Here is a 22,500-nt window from a genome sequence, read left to right on the forward strand (position 1 = left end):
CCAAACAAGACAAGCGTTTGGGGGCGAAAGAAAAAGCCTACAGCACCCGGTATTCCCAGGCGGTCTCCCATCCAAGTACTAACCAGGCCCGACCCTGCTTAGCTTCCGAGATCAGACGAGATCGGGCGCGTTCAGGGTGGTATGGCCGTAGACGCCTGCCGCCGCAGCTGGCCGCCCCAAGAGCCTGCTGCGCGCTTCGCGGGCCCCGGCGCGCGCCGCGGCTCACCCCTCCGCCTGTCCTTGTCCTGGCGCCTGCCTCCCCGCCCGCCCGCCCGCCCAGGGGCCCAGACGCCTGCGGGCCCCGGGGCCTCGCCAAAGTCCCTCCGGGCACTCTCCCATCCCGGGACTCCCCAGCCCCTCCGCCCCGTGCCTCTGCAGGTGGCAAGGGGCTGTGTCCTCGGGCCCGCGCGCGGTGAGCACAGCGCCCCCCAGCGCCCACCCAGCGCCCTAGGCCTGGCCCAGCTGGCCACCTGGCCTTCCCTCCTCTCCTCTCCTCTCCTCTGCTCTCCTCTCCTCTCCTCTCCTCTCCTCTGCTCTCTTATGCTCTCCTCTCCTCTGCTCTCCTCTGCTCTCCTCTACTCTCCTCCAGTCAGCTCTGCTCGGCTCGGCTCGGCTCGGCTCGGCTCGGCTCGGCTCGGCTCGGCACGGCTTGGACGGGTTCGGTTCTCCCCTCCTCTGCACCCCGCCTCGCTCCCAGCCCACCCGAGGCCACGAGGACACGGGCGATGCCACACACCAGCCCAGAAGCGGCAGCCCCGCCCCGTGACCCTTCCTCCGCGCGCTTCCCCTCGCCACCCACCCGCAACAGGCCCTGACCAGAGACACGATAGGCCGGCTCACCTACACGGACACAGGGATACCCACGGAGACACAGGGACAGACACAGACTGAGGGATGTCTGCACAGACGGCCAGAACGCAGAGCCCCAGAGACAGACTCTCCAACCCGCAGTCCCCCCCACCCCCCCAGACCCTCCACACCCCCAGCTCCCAGGACAGACGCGGTGACCCTGACCGGCATGGGGACAGGGACCGGGTCGGAGACACGGGTGCACGCAACGCTCACACACCCACTCACACGCACAGGAACACACACACGCACGCACACACCCGCGCACACACGCACTCGGACAAGACACCACCCACCCAGGAGGCTGCGGTGGCCTGGCACCTGTCCCGGGAGGGAGGGCCGGCGTGCGTGGGCAGGGCTTTGGCCTAGGTGGCGGCGCCCTGGAGCTGCCGGAGGAGCCCGGGGAGCCCGAGGACCTGCCGGTGAGGTGTCAGCAGTCCCGTTCGGCTCCCTTTCCTGCCCAGCACCCGGTCTGGCCTGGGGGCCTGCCAGGGATTCTTTCATGGGTCTAGTCTTCTGGTGTGGGGTATGGGGTGTGGGGTGTGGGGTGTGGGGTGTGGCGTGGGGCCGGGGGCGGGGCGGGGGCCTCTCTTGGCCCGGTGTGCGGCGCCTCCGGTCTTTCTCGGAGCGAGACAGCCCCGCGCTTGCCGTGGCTGCTCCCGGGAGACGCAGGGTGGAGCCGAGTGCCCAAGGCGCCGGGAGCCCACGAGGGTCGGCCATCTGGCGTCCTGGGCACCTCGGCCCGGGCGCGGGGCCCCAGGGGCGAAGGGGAGGTGGTCGGTGAGAAGGAAGGGAATGCCCTTCCGGCCTGAGCGGAGCCCAGGCCCGGTGGAGAGAAGGGGCAGGGTGGGCCCAGGTCGCGGGGGCGCCGGGAGGGGTGGGGCGGTGGGGCGGGCTGCCGGTGGGCTTTGGAGCTGGGGGCAGCCCGAGGGCCTCGCTAGGGGATCCAGGGCCCAGGGCCCGGGCCCGGGCGCACAGGCCCGAGGAGAGGTTGCCCGAGCCCGGGGTCGAGGCCCGCTCCTGCCTCCTGTCCCCCACAACCCCGGCCCCGGCCCGCCCCTCCCCGCCCTCCTCCCACAGCCCGTCGGCCCCCACCCCCTCCCCGCGTCCATGGCCGTGGTCCTCACCCCGGTCCCCCTTTCCCTGCCTCTGGCCCCCGAGCCCCCTCCAACACTGCCTCTCCCTGCCAGCAGCCCCCCAAGGTCGGCTGAGGCGCGGCTGGGCCTCGTGGCGTGGAGGCGGAAAGGCTGGGTTGTGGCCGGCCGCCCGTGCAGCGGGCCGCCCTTTTGGGGCCAGGGGCCCGCGATGCTGGGGCTGGGGTGGCCAGGGGTCGGGGGGGTCAGGGGCCCGAGGTGACCGGGCTCAGGGGCTGCGGCGTTCAGGGACTGCTGGGAGGCCGCCGCGTTGGCGGCCAAGCGAGTGGGAGGGAGGCCGAAGGGGGAGAGAAAAGAGGAAGGCCAAACAAGACAAGCGTTTGGGGGCGAAAGAAAAAGCCTACAGCACCCGGTATTCCCAGGCGGTCTCCCATCCAAGTACTAACCAGGCCCGACCCTGCTTAGCTTCCGAGATCAGACGAGATCGGGCGCGTTCAGGGTGGTATGGCCGTAGACGCCTGCCGCCGCAGCTGGCCGCCCCAAGAGCCTGCTGCGCGCTTCGCGGGCCCCGGCGCGCGCCGCGGCTCACCCCTCCGCCTGTCCTTGTCCTGGCGCCTGCCTCCCCGCCCGCCCGCCCGCCCAGGGGCCCAGACGCCTGCGGGCCCCGGGGCCTCGCCAAAGTCCCTCCGGGCACTCTCCCATCCCGGGACTCCCCAGCCCCTCCGCCCCGTGCCTCTGCAGGTGGCAAGGGGCTGTGTCCTCGGGCCCGCGCGCGGTGAGCACAGCGCCCCCCAGCGCCCACCCAGCGCCCTAGGCCTGGCCCAGCTGGCCACCTGGCCTTCCCTCCTCTCCTCTCCTCTCCTCTGCTCTCCTCTCCTCTCCTCTCCTCTCCTCTGCTCTCTTATGCTCTCCTCTCCTCTGCTCTCCTCTGCTCTCCTCTACTCTCCTCCAGTCAGCTCTGCTCGGCTCGGCTCGGCTCGGCTCGGCTCGGCTCGGCTCGGCACGGCTTGGACGGTTCGGTTCTCCCCTCCTCTGCACCCCGCCTCGCTCCCAGCCCACCCGAGGCCACGAGGACACGGGCGATGCCACACACCAGCCCAGAAGCGGCAGCCCCGCCCCGTGACCCTTCCTCCGCGCGCTTCCCCTCGCCACCCACCCGCAACAGGCCCTGACCAGAGACACGATAGGCCGGCTCACCTACACGGACACAGGGATACCCACGGAGACACAGGGACAGACACAGACTGAGGGATGTCTGCACAGACGGCCAGAACGCAGAGCCCCAGAGACAGACTCTCCAACCCGCAGTCCCCCCCACCCCCCCAGACCCTCCACACCCCCAGCTCCCAGGACAGACGCGGTGACCCTGACCGGCATGGGGACAGGGACCGGGTCGGAGACACGGGTGCACGCAACGCTCACACACCCACTCACACGCACAGGAACACACACACGCACGCACACACCCGCGCACACACGCACTCGGACAAGACACCACCCACCCAGGAGGCTGCGGTGGCCTGGCACCTGTCCCGGGAGGGAGGGCCGGCGTGCGTGGGCAGGGCTTTGGCCTAGGTGGCGGCGCCCTGGAGCTGCCGGAGGAGCCCGGGGAGCCCGAGGACCTGCCGGTGAGGTGTCAGCAGTCCCGTTCGGCTCCCTTTCCTGCCCAGCACCCGGTCTGGCCTGGGGGCCTGCCAGGGATTCTTTCATGGGTCTAGTCTTCTGGTGTGGGGTATGGGGTGTGGGGGGTGGGGGGTGTGGGGTGTGGCGTGGGGCCGGGGGCGGGGCGGGGGCCTCTCTTGGCCCGGTGTGCGGCGCCTCCGGTCTTTCTCGGAGCGAGACAGCCCCGCGCTTGCCGTGGCTGCTCCCGGGAGACGCAGGGTGGAGCCGAGTGCCCAAGGCGCCGGGAGCCCACGAGGGTCGGCCATCTGGCGTCCTGGGCACCTCGGCCCGGGCGCGGGGCCCCAGGGGCGAAGGGGAGGTGGTCGGTGAGAAGGAAGGGAATGCCCTTCCGGCCTGAGCGGAGCCCAGGCCCGGTGGAGAGAAGGGGCAGGGTGGGCCCAGGTCGCGGGGGCGCCGGGAGGGGTGGGGCGGTGGGGCGGGCTGCCGGTGGGCTTTGGAGCTGGGGGCAGCCCGAGGGCCTCGCTAGGGGATCCAGGGCCCAGGGCCCGGGCCCGGGCGCACAGGCCCGAGGAGAGGTTGCCCGAGCCCGGGGTCGAGGCCCGCTCCTGCCTCCTGTCCCCCACAACCCCGGCCCCGGCCCGCCCCTCCCCGCCCTCCTCCCACAGCCCGTCGGCCCCCACCCCCTCCCCGCGTCCATGGCCGTGGTCCTCACCCCGGTCCCCCTTTCCCTGCCTCTGGCCCCCGAGCCCCCTCCAACACTGCCTCTCCCTGCCAGCAGCCCCCCAAGGTCGGCTGAGGCGCGGCTGGGCCTCGTGGCGTGGAGGCGGAAAGGCTGGGTTGTGGCCGGCCGCCCGTGCAGCGGGCCGCCCTTTTGGGGCCAGGGGCCCGCGATGCTGGGGCTGGGGTGGCCAGGGGTCGGGGGGGTCAGGGGCCCGAGGTGACCGGGCTCAGGGGCTGCGGCGTTCAGGGACTGCTGGGAGGCCGCCGCGTTGGCGGCCAAGCGAGTGGGAGGGAGGCCGAAGGGGGAGAGAAAAGAGGAAGGCCAAACAAGACAAGCGTTTGGGGGCGAAAGAAAAAGCCTACAGCACCCGGTATTCCCAGGCGGTCTCCCATCCAAGTACTAACCAGGCCCGACCCTGCTTAGCTTCCGAGATCAGACGAGATCGGGCGCGTTCAGGGTGGTATGGCCGTAGACGCCTGCCGCCGCAGCTGGCCGCCCCAAGAGCCTGCTGCGCGCTTCGCGGGGCCCCGGCGCGCGCCGCGGCTCACCCCTCCGCCTGTCCTTGTCCTGGCGCCTGCCTCCCCGCCCGCCCGCCCGCCCAGGGGCCCAGACGCCTGCGGGCCCCGGGGCCTCGCCAAAGTCCCTCCGGGCACTCTCCCATCCCGGGACTCCCCAGCCCCTCCGCCCCGTGCCTCTGCAGGTGGCAAGGGGCTGTGTCCTCGGGCCCGCGCGCGGTGAGCACAGCGGCCCCCCAGCGCCCACCCAGCGCCCTAGGCCTGGCCCAGCTGGCCACCTGGCCTTCCCTCCTCTCCTCTCCTCTCCTCTGCTCTCCTCTCCTCTCCTCTCCTCTGCTCTCTTATGCTCTCCTCTCCTCTGCTCTCCTCTGCTCTCCTCTACTCTCCTCCAGTCAGCTCTGCTCGGCTCGGCTCGGCTCGGCTCGGCTCGGCTCGGCTCGGCACGGCTTGGACGGGTTCGGTTCTCCCCTCCTCTGCACCCCGCCTCGCTCCCAGCCCACCCGAGGCCACGAGGACACGGGCGATGCCACACACCAGCCCAGAAGCGGCAGCCCCGCCCCGTGACCCTTCCTCCGCGCGCTTCCCCTCGCCACCCACCCGCAACAGGCCCTGACCAGAGACACGATAGGCCGGCTCACCTACACGGACACAGGGATACCCACGGAGACACAGGGACAGACACAGACTGAGGGATGTCTGCACAGACGGCCAGAACGCAGAGCCCCAGAGACAGACTCTCCAACCCGCAGTCCCCCCCACCCCCCCAGACCCTCCACACCCCCAGCTCCCAGGACAGACGCGGTGACCCTGACCGGCATGGGGACAGGGACCGGGTCGGAGACACGGGTGCACGCAACGCTCACACACCCACTCACACGCACAGGAACACACACACGCACGCACACACCCGCGCACACACGCACTCGGACAAGACACCACCCACCCAGGAGGCTGCGGTGGCCTGGCACCTGTCCCGGGAGGGAGGGCCGGCGTGCGTGGGCAGGGCTTTGGCCTAGGTGGCGGCGCCCTGGAGCTGCCGGAGGAGCCCGGGGAGCCCGAGGACCTGCCGGTGAGGTGTCAGCAGTCCCGTTCGGCTCCCTTTCCTGCCCAGCACCCGGTCTGGCCTGGGGGCCTGCCAGGGATTCTTTCATGGGTCTAGTCTTCTGGTGTGGGGTATGGGGTGTGGGGTGTGGGGTGTGGGGTGTGGCGTGGGGCCGGGGGCGGGGCGGGGGCCTCTCTTGGCCCGGTGTGCGGCGCCTCCGGTCTTTCTCGGAGCGAGACAGCCCCGCGCTTGCCGTGGCTGCTCCCGGGAGACGCAGGGTGGAGCCGAGTGCCCAAGGCGCCGGGAGCCCACGAGGGTCGGCCATCTGGCGTCCTGGGCACCTCGGCCCGGGCGCGGGGCCCCAGGGGCGAAGGGGAGGTGGTCGGTGAGAAGGAAGGGAATGCCCTTCCGGCCTGAGCGGAGCCCAGGCCCGGTGGAGAGAAGGGGCAGGGTGGGCCCAGGTCGCGGGGGCGCCGGGAGGGGTGGGGCGGTGGGGCGGGCTGCCGGTGGGCTTTGGAGCTGGGGGCAGCCCGAGGGCCTCGCTAGGGGATCCAGGGCCCAGGGCCCGGGCCCGGGCGCACAGGCCCGAGGAGAGGTTGCCCGAGCCCGGGGTCGAGGCCCGCTCCTGCCTCCTGTCCCCCACAACCCCGGCCCCGGCCCGCCCCTCCCCGCCCTCCTCCCACAGCCCGTCGGCCCCCACCCCCTCCCCGCGTCCATGGCCGTGGTCCTCACCCCGGTCCCCCTTTCCCTGCCTCTGGCCCCCGAGCCCCCTCCAACACTGCCTCTCCCTGCCAGCAGCCCCCCAAGGTCGGCTGAGGCGCGGCTGGGCCTCGTGGCGTGGAGGCGGAAAGGCTGGGTTGTGGCCGGCCGCCCGTGCAGCGGGCCGCCCTTTTGGGGCCAGGGGCCCGCGATGCTGGGGCTGGGGTGGCCAGGGGTCGGGGGGGTCAGGGGCCCGAGGTGACCGGGCTCAGGGGCTGCGGCGTTCAGGGACTGCTGGGAGGCCGCCGCGTTGGCGGCCAAGCGAGTGGGAGGGAGGCCGAAGGGGGAGAGAAAAGAGGAAGGCCAAACAAGACAAGCGTTTGGGGGCGAAAGAAAAAGCCTACAGCACCCGGTATTCCCAGGCGGTCTCCCATCCAAGTACTAACCAGGCCCGACCCTGCTTAGCTTCCGAGATCAGACGAGATCGGGCGCGTTCAGGGTGGTATGGCCGTAGACGCCTGCCGCCGCAGCTGGCCGCCCCAAGAGCCTGCTGCGCGCTTCGCGGGCCCCGGCGCGCGCCGCGGCTCACCCCTCCGCCTGTCCTTGTCCTGGCGCCTGCCTCCCCGCCCGCCCGCCCGCCCAGGGGCCCAGACGCCTGCGGGCCCCGGGGCCTCGCCAAAGTCCCTCCGGGCACTCTCCCATCCCGGGACTCCCCAGCCCCTCCGCCCCGTGCCTCTGCAGGTGGCAAGGGGCTGTGTCCTCGGGCCCGCGCACGGTGAGCACAGCGCCCCCCAGCGCCCACCCAGCGCCCTAGGCCTGGCCCAGCTGGCCACCTGGCCTTCCCTCCTCTCCTCTCCTCTCCTCTGCTCTCCTCTCCTCTCCTCTCCTCTCCTCTGCTCTCTTATGCTCTCCTCTCCTCTGCTCTCCTCTGCTCTCCTCTACTCTCCTCCAGTCAGCTCTGCTCGGCTCGGCTCGGCTCGGCTCGGCTCGGCTCGGCTCGGCACGGCTTGGACGGGTTCGGTTCTCCCCTCCTCTGCACCCCGCCTCGCTCCCAGCCCACCCGAGGCCACGAGGACACGGGCGATGCCACACACCAGCCCAGAAGCGGCAGCCCCGCCCCGTGACCCTTCCTCCGCGCGCTTCCCCTCGCCACCCACCCGCAACAGGCCCTGACCAGAGACACGATAGGCCGGCTCACCTACACGGACACAGGGATACCCACGGAGACACAGGGACAGACACAGACTGAGGGATGTCTGCACAGACGGCCAGAACGCAGAGCCCCAGAGACAGACTCTCCAACCCGCAGTCCCCCCCACCCCCCCAGACCCTCCACACCCCCAGCTCCCAGGACAGACGCGGTGACCCTGACCGGCATGGGGACAGGGACCGGGTCGGAGACACGGGTGCACGCAACGCTCACACACCCACTCACACGCACAGGAACACACACACGCACGCACACACCCGCGCACACACGCACTCGGACAAGACACCACCCACCCAGGAGGCTGCGGTGGCCTGGCACCTGTCCCGGGAGGGAGGGCCGGCGTGCGTGGGCAGGGCTTTGGCCTAGGTGGCGGCGCCCTGGAGCTGCCGGAGGAGCCCGGGGAGCCCGAGGACCTGCCGGTGAGGTGTCAGCAGTCCCGTTCGGCTCCCTTTCCTGCCCAGCACCCGGTCTGGCCTGGGGGCCTGCCAGGGATTCTTTCATGGGTCTAGTCTTCTGGTGTGGGGTATGGGGTGTGGGGTGTGGGGTGTGGGGTGTGGCGTGGGGCCGGGGGCGGGGCGGGGGCCTCTCTTGGCCCGGTGTGCGGCGCCTCCGGTCTTTCTCGGAGCGAGACAGCCCCGCGCTTGCCGTGGCTGCTCCCGGGAGACGCAGGGTGGAGCCGAGTGCCCAAGGCGCCGGGAGCCCACGAGGGTCGGCCATCTGGCGTCCTGGGCACCTCGGCCCGGGCGCGGGGCCCCAGGGGCGAAGGGGAGGTGGTCGGTGAGAAGGAAGGGAATGCCCTTCCGGCCTGAGCGGAGCCCAGGCCCGGTGGAGAGAAGGGGCAGGGTGGGCCCAGGTCGCGGGGGCGCCGGGAGGGGTGGGGCGGTGGGGCGGGCTGCCGGTGGGCTTTGGAGCTGGGGGCAGCCCGAGGGCCTCGCTAGGGGATCCAGGGCCCAGGGCCCGGGCCCGGGCGCACAGGCCCGAGGAGAGGTTGCCCGAGCCCGGGGTCGAGGCCCGCTCCTGCCTCCTGTCCCCCACAACCCCGGCCCCGGCCCGCCCCTCCCCGCCCTCCTCCCACAGCCCGTCGGCCCCCACCCACTCCCCGCGTCCATGGCCGTGGTCCTCACCCCGGTCCCCCTTTCCCTGCCTCTGGCCCCCGAGCCCCCTCCAACACTGCCTCTCCCTGCCAGCAGCCCCCCAAGGTCGGCTGAGGCGCGGCTGGGCCTCGTGGCGTGGAGGCGGAAAGGCTGGGTTGTGGCCGGCCGCCCGTGCAGCGGGCCGCCCTTTTGGGGCCAGGGGCCCGCGATGCTGGGGCTGGGGTGGCCAGGGGTCGGGGGGGTCAGGGGCCCGAGGTGACCGGGCTCAGGGGCTGCGGCGTTCAGGGACTGCTGGGAGGCCGCCGCGTTGGCGGCCAAGCGAGTGGGAGGGAGGCCGAAGGGGGAGAGAAAAGAGGAAGGCCAAACAAGACAAGCGTTTGGGGGCGAAAGAAAAAGCCTACAGCACCCGGTATTCCCAGGCGGTCTCCCATCCAAGTACTAACCAGGCCCGACCCTGCTTAGCTTCCGAGATCAGACGAGATCGGGCGCGTTCAGGGTGGTATGGCCGTAGACGCCTGCCGCCGCAGCTGGCCGCCCCAAGAGCCTGCTGCGCGCTTCGCGGGCCCCGGCGCGCGCCGCGGCTCACCCCTCCGCCTGTCCTTGTCCTGGCGCCTGCCTCCCCGCCCGCCCGCCCGCCCAGGGGCCCAGACGCCTGCGGGCCCCGGGGCCTCGCCAAAGTCCCTCCGGGCACTCTCCCATCCCGGGACTCCCCAGCCCCTCCGCCCCGTGCCTCTGCAGGTGGCAAGGGGCTGTGTCCTCGGGCCCGCGCACGGTGAGCACAGCGCCCCCCAGCGCCCACCCAGCGCCCTAGGCCTGGCCCAGCTGGCCACCTGGCCTTCCCTCCTCTCCTCTCCTCTCCTCTGCTCTCCTCTCCTCTCCTCTCCTCTCCTCTGCTCTCTTATGCTCTCCTCTCCTCTGCTCTCCTCTGCTCTCCTCTACTCTCCTCCAGTCAGCTCTGCTCGGCTCGGCTCGGCTCGGCTCGGCTCGGCTCGGCTCGGCACGGCTTGGACGGGTTCGGTTCTCCCCTCCTCTGCACCCCGCCTCGCTCCCAGCCCACCCGAGGCCACGAGGACACGGGCGATGCCACACACCAGCCCAGAAGCGGCAGCCCCGCCCCGTGACCCTTCCTCCGCGCGCTTCCCCTCGCCACCCACCCGCAACAGGCCCTGACCAGAGACACGATAGGCCGGCTCACCTACACGGACACAGGGATACCCACGGAGACACAGGGACAGACACAGACTGAGGGATGTCTGCACAGACGGCCAGAACGCAGAGCCCCAGAGACAGACTCTCCAACCCGCAGTCCCCCCCACCCCCCCAGACCCTCCACACCCCCAGCTCCCAGGACAGACGCGGTGACCCTGACCGGCATGGGGACAGGGACCGGGTCGGAGACACGGGTGCACGCAACGCTCACACACCCACTCACACGCACAGGAACACACACACGCACGCACACACCCGCGCACACACGCACTCGGACAAGACACCACCCACCCAGGAGGCTGCGGTGGCCTGGCACCTGTCCCGGGAGGGAGGGCCGGCGTGCGTGGGCAGGGCTTTGGCCTAGGTGGCGGCGCCCTGGAGCTGCCGGAGGAGCCCGGGGAGCCCGAGGACCTGCCGGTGAGGTGTCAGCAGTCCCGTTCGGCTCCCTTTCCTGCCCAGCACCCGGTCTGGCCTGGGGGCCTGCCAGGGATTCTTTCATGGGTCTAGTCTTCTGGTGTGGGGTATGGGGTGTGGGGTGTGGGGTGTGGGGTGTGGCGTGGGGCCGGGGGCGGGGCGGGGGCCTCTCTTGGCCCGGTGTGCGGCGCCTCCGGTCTTTCTCGGAGCGAGACAGCCCCGCGCTTGCCGTGGCTGCTCCCGGGAGACGCAGGGTGGAGCCGAGTGCCCAAGGCGCCGGGAGCCCACGAGGGTCGGCCATCTGGCGTCCTGGGCACCTCGGCCCGGGCGCGGGGCCCCAGGGGCGAAGGGGAGGTGGTCGGTGAGAAGGAAGGGAATGCCCTTCCGGCCTGAGCGGAGCCCAGGCCCGGTGGAGAGAAGGGGCAGGGTGGGCCCAGGTCGCGGGGGCGCCGGGAGGGGTGGGGCGGTGGGGCGGGCTGCCGGTGGGCTTTGGAGCTGGGGGCAGCCCGAGGGCCTCGCTAGGGGATCCAGGGCCCAGGGCCCGGGCCCGGGCGCACAGGCCCGAGGAGAGGTTGCCCGAGCCCGGGGTCGAGGCCCGCTCCTGCCTCCTGTCCCCCACAACCCCGGCCCCGGCCCGCCCCTCCCCGCCCTCCTCCCACAGCCCGTCGGCCCCCACCCCCTCCCCGCGTCCATGGCCGTGGTCCTCACCCCGGTCCCCCTTTCCCTGCCTCTGGCCCCCGAGCCCCCTCCAACACTGCCTCTCCCTGCCAGCAGCCCCCCAAGGTCGGCTGAGGCGCGGCTGGGCCTCGTGGCGTGGAGGCGGAAAGGCTGGGTTGTGGCCGGCCGCCCGTGCAGCGGGCCGCCCTTTTGGGGCCAGGGGCCCGCGATGCTGGGGCTGGGGTGGCCAGGGGTCGGGGGGGTCAGGGGCCCGAGGTGACCGGGCTCAGGGGCTGCGGCGTTCAGGGACTGCTGGGAGGCCGCCGCGTTGGCGGCCAAGCGAGTGGGAGGGAGGCCGAAGGGGGAGAGAAAAGAGGAAGGCCAAACAAGACAAGCGTTTGGGGGCGAAAGAAAAAGCCTACAGCACCCGGTATTCCCAGGCGGTCTCCCATCCAAGTACTAACCAGGCCCGACCCTGCTTAGCTTCCGAGATCAGACGAGATCGGGCGCGTTCAGGGTGGTATGGCCGTAGACGCCTGCCGCCGCAGCTGGCCGCCCCAAGAGCCTGCTGCGCGCTTCGCGGGCCCCGGCGCGCGCCGCGGCTCACCCCTCCGCCTGTCCTTGTCCTGGCGCCTGCCTCCCCGCCCGCCCGCCCGCCCAGGGGCCCAGACGCCTGCGGGCCCCGGGGCCTCGCCAAAGTCCCTCCGGGCACTCTCCCATCCCGGGACTCCCCAGCCCCTCCGCCCCGTGCCTCTGCAGGTGGCAAGGGGCTGTGTCCTCGGGCCCGCGCGCGGTGAGCACAGCGCCCCCCAGCGCCCACCCAGCGCCCTAGGCCTGGCCCAGCTGGCCACCTGGCCTTCCCTCCTCTCCTCTGGCCTTCCCTCCTCTCCTCTCCTCTCCTCTGCTCTCCTCTCCTCTCCTCTCCTCTGCTCTCTTATGCTCTCCTCTCCTCTGCTCTCCTCTGCTCTCCTCTACTCTCCTCCAGTCAGCTCTGCTCGGCTCGGCTCGGCTCGGCTCGGCTCGGCACGGCTTGGACGGGTTCGGTTCTCCCCTCCTCTGCACCCCGCCTCGCTCCCAGCCCACCCGAGGCCACGAGGACACGGGCGATGCCACACACCAGCCCAGAAGCGGCAGCCCCGCCCCGTGACCCTTCCTCCGCGCGCTTCCCCTCGCCACCCACCCGCAACAGGCCCTGACCAGAGACACGATAGGCCGGCTCACCTACACGGACACAGGGATACCCACGGAGACACAGGGACAGACACAGACTGAGGGATGTCTGCACAGACGGCCAGAACGCAGAGCCCCAGAGACAGACTCTCCAACCCGCAGTCCCCCCCACCCCCCCAGACCCTCCACACCCCCAGCTCCCAGGACAGACGCGGTGACCCTGACCGGCATGGGGACAGGGACCGGGTCGGAGACACGGGTGCACGCAACGCTCACACACCCACTCACACGCACAGGAACACACACACGCACGCACACACCCGCGCACACACGCACTCGGACAAGACACCACCCACCCAGGAGGCTGCGGTGGCCTGGCACCTGTCCCGGGAGGGAGGGCCGGCGTGCGTGGGCAGGGCTTTGGCCTAGGTGGCGGCGCCCTGGAGCTGCCGGAGGAGCCCGGGGAGCCCGAGGACCTGCCGGTGAGGTGTCAGCAGTCCCGTTCGGCTCCCTTTCCTGCCCAGCACCCGGTCTGGCCTGGGGGCCTGCCAGGGATTCTTTCATGGGTCTAGTCTTCTGGTGTGGGGTATGGGGTGTGGGGTGTGGGGTGTGGGGTGTGGCGTGGGGCCGGGGGCGGGGCGGGGGCCTCTCTTGGCCCGGTGTGCGGCGCCTCCGGTCTTTCTCGGAGCGAGACAGCCCCGCGCTTGCCGTGGCTGCTCCCGGGAGACGCAGGGTGGAGCCGAGTGCCCAAGGCGCCGGGAGCCCACGAGGGTCGGCCATCTGGCGTCCTGGGCACCTCGGCCCGGGCGCGGGGCCCCAGGGGCGAAGGGGAGGTGGTCGGTGAGAAGGAAGGGAATGCCCTTCCGGCCTGAGCGGAGCCCAGGCCCGGTGGAGAGAAGGGGCAGGGTGGGCCCAGGTCGCGGGGGCGCCGGGAGGGGTGGGGCGGTGGGGCGGGCTGCCGGTGGGCTTTGGAGCTGGGGGCAGCCCGAGGGCCTCGCTAGGGGATCCAGGGCCCAGGGCCCGGGCCCGGGCGCACAGGCCCGAGGAGAGGTTGCCCGAGCCCGGGGTCGAGGCCCGCTCCTGCCTCCTGTCCCCCACAACCCCGGCCCCGGCCCGCCCCTCCCCGCCCTCCTCCCACAGCCCGTCGGCCCCCACCCCCTCCCCGCGTCCATGGCCGTGGTCCTCACCCCGGTCCCCCTTTCCCTGCCTCTGGCCCCCGAGCCCCCTCCAACACTGCCTCTCCCTGCCAGCAGCCCCCCAAGGTCGGCTGAGGCGCGGCTGGGCCTCGTGGCGTGGAGGCGGAAAGGCTGGGTTGTGGCCGGCCGCCCGTGCAGCGGGCCGCCCTTTTGGGGCCAGGGGCCCGCGATGCTGGGGCTGGGGTGGCCAGGGGTCGGGGGGGTCAGGGGCCCGAGGTGACCGGGCTCAGGGGCTGCGGCGTTCAGGGACTGCTGGGAGGCCGCCGCGTTGGCGGCCAAGCGAGTGGGAGGGAGGCCGAAGGGGGAGAGAAAAGAGGAAGGCCAAACAAGACAAGCGTTTGGGGGCGAAAGAAAAAGCCTACAGCACCCGGTATTCCCAGGCGGTCTCCCATCCAAGTACTAACCAGGCCCGACCCTGCTTAGCTTCCGAGATCAGACGAGATCGGGCGCGTTCAGGGTGGTATGGCCGTAGACGCCTGCCGCCGCAGCTGGCCGCCCCAAGAGCCTGCTGCGCGCTTCGCGGGCCCCGGCGCGCGCCGCGGCTCACCCCTCCGCCTGTCCTTGTCCTGGCGCCTGCCTCCCCGCCCGCCCGCCCGCCCAGGGGCCCAGACGCCTGCGGGCCCCGGGGCCTCGCCAAAGTCCCTCCGGGCACTCTCCCATCCCGGGACTCCCCAGCCCCTCCGCCCCGTGCCTCTGCAGGTGGCAAGGGGCTGTGTCCTCGGGCCCGCGCGCGGTGAGCACAGCGCCCCCCAGCGCCCACCCAGCGCCCTAGGCCTGGCCCAGCTGGCCACCTGGCCTTCCCTCCTCTCCTCTCCTCTCCTCTGCTCTCCTCTCCTCTCCTCTCCTCTGCTCTCTTATGCTCTCCTCTCCTCTGCTCTCCTCTGCTCTCCTCTACTCTCCTCCAGTCAGCTCTGCTCGGCTCGGCTCGGCTCGGCTCGGCTCGGCTCGGCTCGGCTCGGCACGGCTTGGACGGGTTCGGTTCTCCCCTCCTCTGCACCCCGCCTCGCTCCCAGCCCACCCGAGGCCACGAGGACACGGGCGATGCCACACACCAGCCCAGAAGCGGCAGCCCCGCCCCGTGACCCTTCCTCCGCGCGCTTCCCCTCGCCACCCACCCGCAACAGGCCCTGACCAGAGACACGATAGGCCGGCTCACCTACACGGACACAGGGATACCCACGGAGACACAGGGACAGACACAGACTGAGGGATGTCTGCACAGACGGCCAGAACGCAGAGCCCCAGAGACAGACTCTCCAACCCGCAGTCCCCCCCACCCCCCCAGACCCTCCACACCCCCAGCTCCCAGGACAGACGCGGTGACCCTGACCGGCATGGGGACAGGGACCGGGTCGGAGACACGGGTGCACGCAACGCTCACACACCCACTCACACGCACAGGAACACACACACGCACGCACACACCCGCGCACACACGCACTCGGACAAGACACCACCCACCCAGGAGGCTGCGGTGGCCTGGCACCTGTCCCGGGAGGGAGGGCCGGCGTGCGTGGGCAGGGCTTTGGCCTAGGTGGCGGCGCCCTGGAGCTGCCGGAGGAGCCCGGGGAGCCCGAGGACCTGCCGGTGAGGTGTCAGCAGTCCCGTTCGGCTCCCTTTCCTGCCCAGCACCCGGTCTGGCCTGGGGGCCTGCCAGGGATTCTTTCATGGGTCTAGTCTTCTGGTGTGGGGTATGGGGTGTGGGGTGTGGGGTGTGGGGTGTGGCGTGGGGCCGGGGGCGGGGCGGGGGCCTCTCTTGGCCCGTGCGGCGCCTCCGGTCTTTCTCGGAGCGAGACAGCCCCGCGCTTGCCGTGGCTGCTCCCGGGAGACGCAGGGTGGAGCCGAGTGCCCAAGGCGCCGGGAGCCCACGAGGGTCGGCCATCTGGCGTCCTGGGCACCTCGGCCCGGGCGCGGGGGCCCCAGGGGCGAAGGGGAGGTGGTCGGTGAGAAGGAAGGGAATGCCCTTCCGGCCTGAGCGGAGCCCAGGCCCGGTGGAGAGAAGGGGCAGGGTGGGCCCAGGTCGCGGGGGCGCCGGGAGGGGTGGGGCGGTGGGGCGGGCTGCCGGTGGGCTTTGGAGCTGGGGGCAGCCCGAGGGCCTCGCTAGGGGATCCAGGGCCCAGGGCCCGGGCCCGGGCGCACAGGCCCGAGGAGAGGTTGCCCGAGCCCGGGGTCGAGGCCCGCTCCTGCCTCCTGTCCCCCACAACCCCGGCCCCGGCCCGCCCCTCCCCGCCCTCCTCCCACAGCCCGTCGGCCCCCACCCCCTCCCCGCGTCCATGGCCGTGGTCCTCACCCCCGGTCCCCCTTTCCCTGCCTCTGGCCCCCGAGCCCCCTCCAACACTGCCTCTCCCTGCCAGCAGCCCCCCAAGGTCGGCTGAGGCGCGGCTGGGCCTCGTGGCGTGGAGGCGGAAAGGCTGGGTTGTGGCCGGCCGCCCGTGCAGCGGGCCGCCCTTTTGGGGCCAGGGGCCCGCGATGCTGGGGCTGGGGTGGCCAGGGGTCGGGGGGGTCAGGGGCCCGAGGTGACCGGGCTCAGGGGCTGCGGCGTTCAGGGACTGCTGGGAGGCCGCCGCGTTGGCGGCCAAGCGAGTGGGAGGGAGGCCGAAGGGGGAGAGAAAAGAGGAAGGCCAAACAAGACAAGCGTTTGGGGGCGAAAGAAAAAGCCTACAGCACCCGGTATTCCCAGGCGGTCTCCCATCCAAGTACTAACCAGGCCCGACCCTGCTTAGCTTCCGAGATCAGACGAGATCGGGCGCGTTCAGGGTGGTATGGCCGTAGACGCCTGCCGCCGCAGCTGGCCGCCCCAAGAGCCTGCTGCGCGCTTCGCGGGCCCCGGCGCGCGCCGCGGCTCACCCCTCCGCCTGTCCTTGTCCTGGCGCCTGCCTCCCCGCCCGCCCGCCCGCCCAGGGGCCCAGACGCCTGCGGGCCCCGGGGCCTCGCCAAAGTCCCTCCGGGCACTCTCCCATCCCGGGACTCCCCAGCCCCTCCGCCCCGTGCCTCTGCAGGTGGCAAGGGGCTGTGTCCTCGGGCCCGCGCGCGGTGAGCACAGCGCCCCCCAGCGCCCACCCAGCGCCCTAGGCCTGGCCCAGCTGGCCACCTGGCCTTCCCTCCTCTCCTCTCCTCTCCTCTGCTCTCCTCTCCTCTCCTCTCCTCTCCTCTGCTCTCTTATGCTCTCCTCTCCTCTGCTCTCCTCTGCTCTCCTCTACTCTCCTCCAGTCAGCTCTGCTCGGCTCGGCTCGGCTCGGCTCGGCTCGGCTCGGCTCGGCTCGGCACGGCTTGGACGGGTTCGGTTCTCCCCTCCTCTGCACCCCGCCTCGCTCCCAGCCCACCCGAGGCCACGAGGACACGGGCGATGCCACACACCAGCCCAGAAGCGGCAGCCCCGCCCCGTGACCCTTCCTCCGCGCGCTTCCCCTCGCCACCCACCCGCAACAGGCCCTGACCAGAGACACGATAGGCCGGCTCACCTACACGGACACAGGGATACCCACGGAGACACAGGGACAGACACAGACTGAGGGATGTCTGCACAGACGGCCAGAACGCAGAGCCCCAGAGACAGACTCTCCAACCCGCAGTCCCCCCCACCCCCCCAGACCCTCCACACCCCCAGCTCCCAGGACAGACGCGGTGACCCTGACCGGCATGGGGACAGGGACCGGGTCGGAGACACGGGTGCACGCAACGCTCACACACCCACTCACACGCACAGGAACACACACACGCACGCACACACACCCGCGCACACACGCACTCGGACAAGACACCACCCACCCAGGAGGCTGCGGTGGCCTGGCACCTGTCCCGGGAGGGAGGGCCGGCGTGCGTGGGCAGGGCTTTGGCCTAGGTGGCGGCGCCCTGGAGCTGCCGGAGGAGCCCGGGGAGCCCGAGGACCTGCCGGTGAGGTGTCAGCAGTCCCGTTCGGCTCCCTTTCCTGCCCAGCACCCGGTCTGGCCTGGGGGCCTGCCAGGGATTCTTTCATGGGTCTAGTCTTCTGGTGTGGGGTATGGGGTGTGGGGTGTGGGGTGTGGGGTGTGGCGTGGGGCCGGGGGCGGGGCGGGGGCCTCTCTTGGCCCGGTGTGCGGCGCCTCCGGTCTTTCTCGGAGCGAGACAGCCCCGCGCTTGCCGTGGCTGCTCCCGGGAGACGCAGGGTGGAGCCGAGTGCCCAAGGCGCCGGGAGCCCACGAGGGTCGGCCATCTGGCGTCCTGGGCACCTCGGCCCGGGCGCGGGGCCCCAGGGGCGAAGGGGAGGTGGTCGGTGAGAAGGAAGGGAATGCCCTTCCGGCCTGAGCGGAGCCCAGGCCCGGTGGAGAGAAGGGGCAGGGTGGGCCCAGGTCGCGGGGGCGCCGGGAGGGGTGGGGCGGTGGGGCGGGCTGCCGGTGGGCTTTGGAGCTGGGGGCAGCCCGAGGGCCTCGCTAGGGGATCCAGGGCCCAGGGCCCGGGCCCGGGCGCACAGGCCCGAGGAGAGGTTGCCCGAGCCCGGGGTCGAGGCCCGCTCCTGCCTCCTGTCCCCCACAACCCCGGCCCCGGCCCGCCCCTCCCCGCCCTCCTCCCACAGCCCGTCGGCCCCCACCCCCTCCCCGCGTCCATGGCCGTGGTCCTCACCCCGGTCCCCCTTTCCCTGCCTCTGGCCCCCGAGCCCCCTCCAACACTGCCTCTCCCTGCCAGCAGCCCCCCAAGGTCGGCTGAGGCGCGGCTGGGCCTCGTGGCGTGGAGGCGGAAAGGCTGGGTTGTGGCCGGCCGCCCGTGCAGCGGGCCGCCCTTTTGGGGCCAGGGGCCCGCGATGCTGGGGCTGGGGTGGCCAGGGGTCGGGGGGGTCAGGGGCCCGAGGTGACCGGGCTCAGGGGCTGCGGCGTTCAGGGACTGCTGGGAGGCCGCCGCGTTGGCGGCCAAGCGAGTGGGAGGGAGGCCGAAGGGGGAGAGAAAAGAGGAAGGCCAAACAAGACAAGCGTTTGGGGGCGAAAGAAAAAGCCTACAGCACCCGGTATTCCCAGGCGGTCTCCCATCCAAGTACTAACCAGGCCCGACCCTGCTTAGCTTCCGAGATCAGACGAGATCGGGCGCGTTCAGGGTGGTATGGCCGTAGACGCCTGCCGCCGCAGCTGGCCGCCCCAAGAGCCTGCTGCGCGCTTCGCGGGCCCCGGCGCGCGCCGCGGCTCACCCCTCCGCCTGTCCTTGTCCTGGCGCCTGCCTCCCCGCCCGCCCGCCCGCCCAGGGGCCCAGACGCCTGCGGGCCCCGGGGCCTCGCCAAAGTCCCTCCGGGCACTCTCCCATCCCGGGACTCCCCAGCCCCTCCGCCCCGTGCCTCTGCAGGTGGCAAGGGGCTGTGTCCTCGGGCCCGCGCGCGGTGAGCACAGCGCCCCCCAGCGCCCACCCAGCGCCCTAGGCCTGGCCCAGCTGGCCACCTGGCCTTCCCTCCTCTCCTCTCCTCTCCTCTGCTCTCCTCTCCTCTCCTCTCCTCTGCTCTCTTATGCTCTCCTCTCCTCTGCTCTCCTCTACTCTCCTCCAGTCAGCTCTGCTCGGCTCGGCTCGGCTCGGCTCGGCTCGGCTCGGCTCGGCACGGCTTGGACGGGTTCGGTTCTCCCCTCCTCTGCACCCCGCCTCGCTCCCAGCCCACCCGAGGCCACGAGGACACGGGCGATGCCACACACCAGCCCAGAAGCGGCAGCCCCGCCCCGTGACCCTTCCTCCGCGCGCTTCCCCTCGCCACCCACCCGCAACAGGCCCTGACCAGAGACACGATAGGCCGGCTCACCTACACGGACACAGGGATACCCACGGAGACACAGGGACAGACACAGACTGAGGGATGTCTGCACAGACGGCCAGAACGCAGAGCCCCAGAGACAGACTCTCCAACCCGCAGTCCCCCCCACCCCCCCAGACCCTCCACACCCCCAGCTCCCAGGACAGACGCGGTGACCCTGACCGGCATGGGGACAGGGACCGGGTCGGAGACACGGGTGCACGCAACGCTCACACACCCACTCACACGCACAGGAACACACACACGCACGCACACACCCGCGCACACACGCACTCGGACAAGACACCACCCACCCAGGAGGCTGCGGTGGCCTGGCACCTGTCCCGGGAGGGAGGGCCGGCGTGCGTGGGCAGGGCTTTGGCCTAGGTGGCGGCGCCCTGGAGCTGCCGGAGGAGCCCGGGGAGCCCGAGGACCTGCCGGTGAGGTGTCAGCAGTCCCGTTCGGCTCCCTTTCCTGCCCAGCACCCGGTCTGGCCTGGGGGCCTGCCAGGGATTCTTTCATGGGTCTAGTCTTCTGGTGTGGGGTATGGGGTGTGGGGTGTGGGGTGTGGGGTGTGGCGTGGGGCCGGGGGCGGGGCGGGGGCCTCTCTTGGCCCGGTGTGCGGCGCCTCCGGTCTTTCTCGGAGCGAGACAGCCCCGCGCTTGCCGTGGCTGCTCCCGGGAGACGCAGGGTGGAGCCGAGTGCCCAAGGCGCCGGGAGCCCACGAGGGTCGGCCATCTGGCGTCCTGGGCACCTCGGCCCGGGCGCGGGGCCCCAGGGGCGAAGGGGAGGTGGTCGGTGAGAAGGAAGGGAATGCCCTTCCGGCCTGAGCGGAGCCCAGGCCCGGTGGAGAGAAGGGGCAGGGTGGGCCCAGGTCGCGGGGGCGCCGGGAGGGGTGGGGCGGTGGGGCGGGCTGCCGGTGGGCTTTGGAGCTGGGGGCAGCCCGAGGGCCTCGCTAGGGGATCCAGGGCCCAGGGCCCGGGCCCGGGCGCACAGGCCCGAGGAGAGGTTGCCCGAGCCCGGGGTCGAGGCCCGCTCCTGCCTCCTGTCCCCCACAACCCCGGCCCCGGCCCGCCCCTCCCCGCCCTCCTCCCACAGCCCGTCGGCCCCCCCCCCCCCCCCCCCGTCCCTGGCCGTGGTCCTCACCCCCGGTCCCCCTTTCCCTGCCTCTGGCCCCCGAGCCCCCTCCAACACTGCCTCTCCCTGCCAGCAGCCCCCCAAGGTCGGCTGAGGCGCGGCTGGGCCTCGTGGCGTGGAGGCGGAAAGGCTGGGTTGTGGCCGGCCGCCCGTGCAGCGGGCCGCCCTTTTGGGGCCAGGGGCCCGCGATGCTGGGGCTGGGGTGGCCAGGGGTCGGGGGGGTCAGGGGCCCGAGGTGACCGGGCTCAGGGGCTGCGGCGTTCAGGGACTGCTGGGAGGCCGCCGCGTTGGCGGCCAAGCGAGTGGGAGGGAGGCCGAAGGGGGAGAGAAAAGAGGAAGGCCAAACAAGACAAGCGTTTGGGGGCGAAAGAAAAAGCCTACAGCACCCGGTATTCCCAGGCGGTCTCCCATCCAAGTACTAACCAGGCCCGACCCTGCTTAGCTTCCGAGATCAGACGAGATCGGGCGCGTTCAGGGTGGTATGGCCGTAGACGCCTGCCGCCGCAGCTGGCCGCCCCAAGAGCCTGCTGCGCGCTTCGCGGGCCCCGGCGCGCGCCGCGGCTCACCCCTCCGCCTGTCCTTGTCCTGGCGCCTGCCTCCCCGCCCGCCCGCCCGCCCAGGGGCCCAGACGCCTGCGGGCCCGGGGCCTCGCCAAAGTCCCTCCGGGCACTCTCCCATCCCGGGACTCCCCAGCCCCTCCGCCCCGTGCCTCTGCAGGTGGCAAGGGGCTGTGTCCTCGGGCCCGCGCGCGGTGAGCACAGCGCCCCCCAGCGCCCACCCAGCGCCCTAGGCCTGGCCCAGCTGGCCACCTGGCCTTCCCTCCTCTCCTCTCCTCTCCTCTGCTCTCCTCTCCTCTCCTCTCCTCTCCTCTGCTCTCTTATGCTCTCCTCTCCTCTGCTCTCCTCTGCTCTCCTCTACTCTCCTCCAGTCAGCTCTGCTCGGCTCGGCTCGGCTCGGCTCGGCTCGGCTCGGCTCGGCTCGGCACGGCTTGGACGGGTTCGGTTCTCCCCTCCTCTGCACCCCGCCTCGCTCCCAGCCCACCCGAGGCCACGAGGACACGGGCGATGCCACACACCAGCCCAGAAGCGGCAGCCCCGCCCCGTGACCCTTCCTCCGCGCGCTTCCCCTCGCCACCCACCCGCAACAGGCCCTGACCAGAGACACGATAGGCCGGCTCACCTACACGGACACAGGGATACCCACGGAGACACAGGGACAGACACAGACTGAGGGATGTCTGCACAGACGGCCAGAACGCAGAGCCCCAGAGACAGACTCTCCAACCCGCAGTCCCCCCCACCCCCCCAGACCCTCCACACCCCCAGCTCCCAGGACAGACGCGGTGACCCTGACCGGCATGGGGACAGGGACCGGGTCGGAGACACGGGTGCACGCAACGCTCACACACCCACTCACACGCACAGGAACACACACACGCACGCACACACCCCGCGCACACACGCACTCGGACAAGACACCACCCACCCAGGAGGCTGCGGTGGCCTGGCACCTGTCCCGGGAGGGAGGGCCGGCGTGCGTGGGCAGGGCTTTGGCCTAGGTGGCGGCGCCCTGGAGCTGCCGGAGGAGCCCGGGGAGCCCGAGGACCTGCCGGTGAGGTGTCAGCAGTCCCGTTCGGCTCCCTTTCCTGCCCAGCACCCGGTCTGGCCTGGGGGCCTGCCAGGGATTCTTTCATGGGTCTAGTCTTCTGGTGTGGGGTATGGGGTGTGGGGTGTGGGGTGTGGGGTGTGGCGTGGGGCCGGGGGCGGGGCGGGGGCCTCTCTTGGCCCGGTGTGCGGCGCCTCCGGTCTTTCTCGGAGCGAGACAGCCCCGCGCTTGCCGTGGCTGCTCCCGGGAGACGCAGGGTGGAGCCGAGTGCCCAAGGCGCCGGGAGCCCACGAGGGTCGGCCATCTGGCGTCCTGGGCACCTCGGCCCGGGCGCGGGGCCCCAGGGGCGAAGGGGAGGTGGTCGGTGAGAAGGAAGGGAATGCCCTTCCGGCCTGAGCGGAGCCCAGGCCCGGTGGAGAGAAGGGGCAGGGTGGGCCCAGGTCGCGGGGGCGCCGGGAGGGGTGGGGCGGTGGGGCGGGCTGCCGGTGGGCTTTGGAGCTGGGGGCAGCCCGAGGGCCTCGCTAG

At 72.3% G+C, this 22,500-nt stretch overlaps 10 non-coding genes across 10 annotated transcripts; all 10 read right to left on the reverse strand.

The window, feature by feature from the left end:
* Positions 1-34: 34 nt before the first annotated feature.
* On the reverse strand, positions 35-153 carry LOC122898090. The gene has a single exon (XR_006382825.1). It is a non-coding gene; the product is annotated as a 5S ribosomal RNA (ribosomal RNA).
* Positions 154-2,340: 2,187 nt separating this feature from the next.
* LOC122898091 lies at positions 2,341-2,459 on the reverse strand. The gene has a single exon (XR_006382826.1). It is a non-coding gene; the product is annotated as a 5S ribosomal RNA (ribosomal RNA).
* A 2,183-nt stretch (positions 2,460-4,642) lies between these two features.
* LOC122898092 lies at positions 4,643-4,761 on the reverse strand. The gene has a single exon (XR_006382827.1). It is a non-coding gene; the product is annotated as a 5S ribosomal RNA (ribosomal RNA).
* A 2,179-nt stretch (positions 4,762-6,940) lies between these two features.
* Positions 6,941-7,059, reverse strand: LOC122898093. Its single transcript, XR_006382829.1, has one exon. It is a non-coding gene; the product is annotated as a 5S ribosomal RNA (ribosomal RNA).
* A 2,182-nt stretch (positions 7,060-9,241) lies between these two features.
* Positions 9,242-9,360, reverse strand: LOC122898094. Its single transcript, XR_006382830.1, has one exon. It is a non-coding gene; the product is annotated as a 5S ribosomal RNA (ribosomal RNA).
* Positions 9,361-11,542: 2,182 nt separating this feature from the next.
* Positions 11,543-11,661, reverse strand: LOC122898095. Its single transcript, XR_006382831.1, has one exon. It is a non-coding gene; the product is annotated as a 5S ribosomal RNA (ribosomal RNA).
* A 2,187-nt stretch (positions 11,662-13,848) lies between these two features.
* Positions 13,849-13,967, reverse strand: LOC122898096. Its single transcript, XR_006382832.1, has one exon. It is a non-coding gene; the product is annotated as a 5S ribosomal RNA (ribosomal RNA).
* A 2,181-nt stretch (positions 13,968-16,148) lies between these two features.
* On the reverse strand, positions 16,149-16,267 carry LOC122898097. The gene has a single exon (XR_006382833.1). It is a non-coding gene; the product is annotated as a 5S ribosomal RNA (ribosomal RNA).
* A 2,189-nt stretch (positions 16,268-18,456) lies between these two features.
* On the reverse strand, positions 18,457-18,575 carry LOC122898100. The gene has a single exon (XR_006382835.1). It is a non-coding gene; the product is annotated as a 5S ribosomal RNA (ribosomal RNA).
* A 2,169-nt stretch (positions 18,576-20,744) lies between these two features.
* On the reverse strand, positions 20,745-20,863 carry LOC122898101. Its single transcript, XR_006382836.1, has one exon. It is a non-coding gene; the product is annotated as a 5S ribosomal RNA (ribosomal RNA).
* Between the last annotated feature and the right edge of the window lie 1,637 nt (positions 20,864-22,500).

Source organism: Neovison vison, unplaced genomic scaffold (assembly GCF_020171115.1).
Source record: "Neovison vison isolate M4711 unplaced genomic scaffold, ASM_NN_V1 Scaffold_122, whole genome shotgun sequence".
Taxonomy (NCBI): Eukaryota; Metazoa; Chordata; class Mammalia; order Carnivora; family Mustelidae; genus Neogale; species Neogale vison.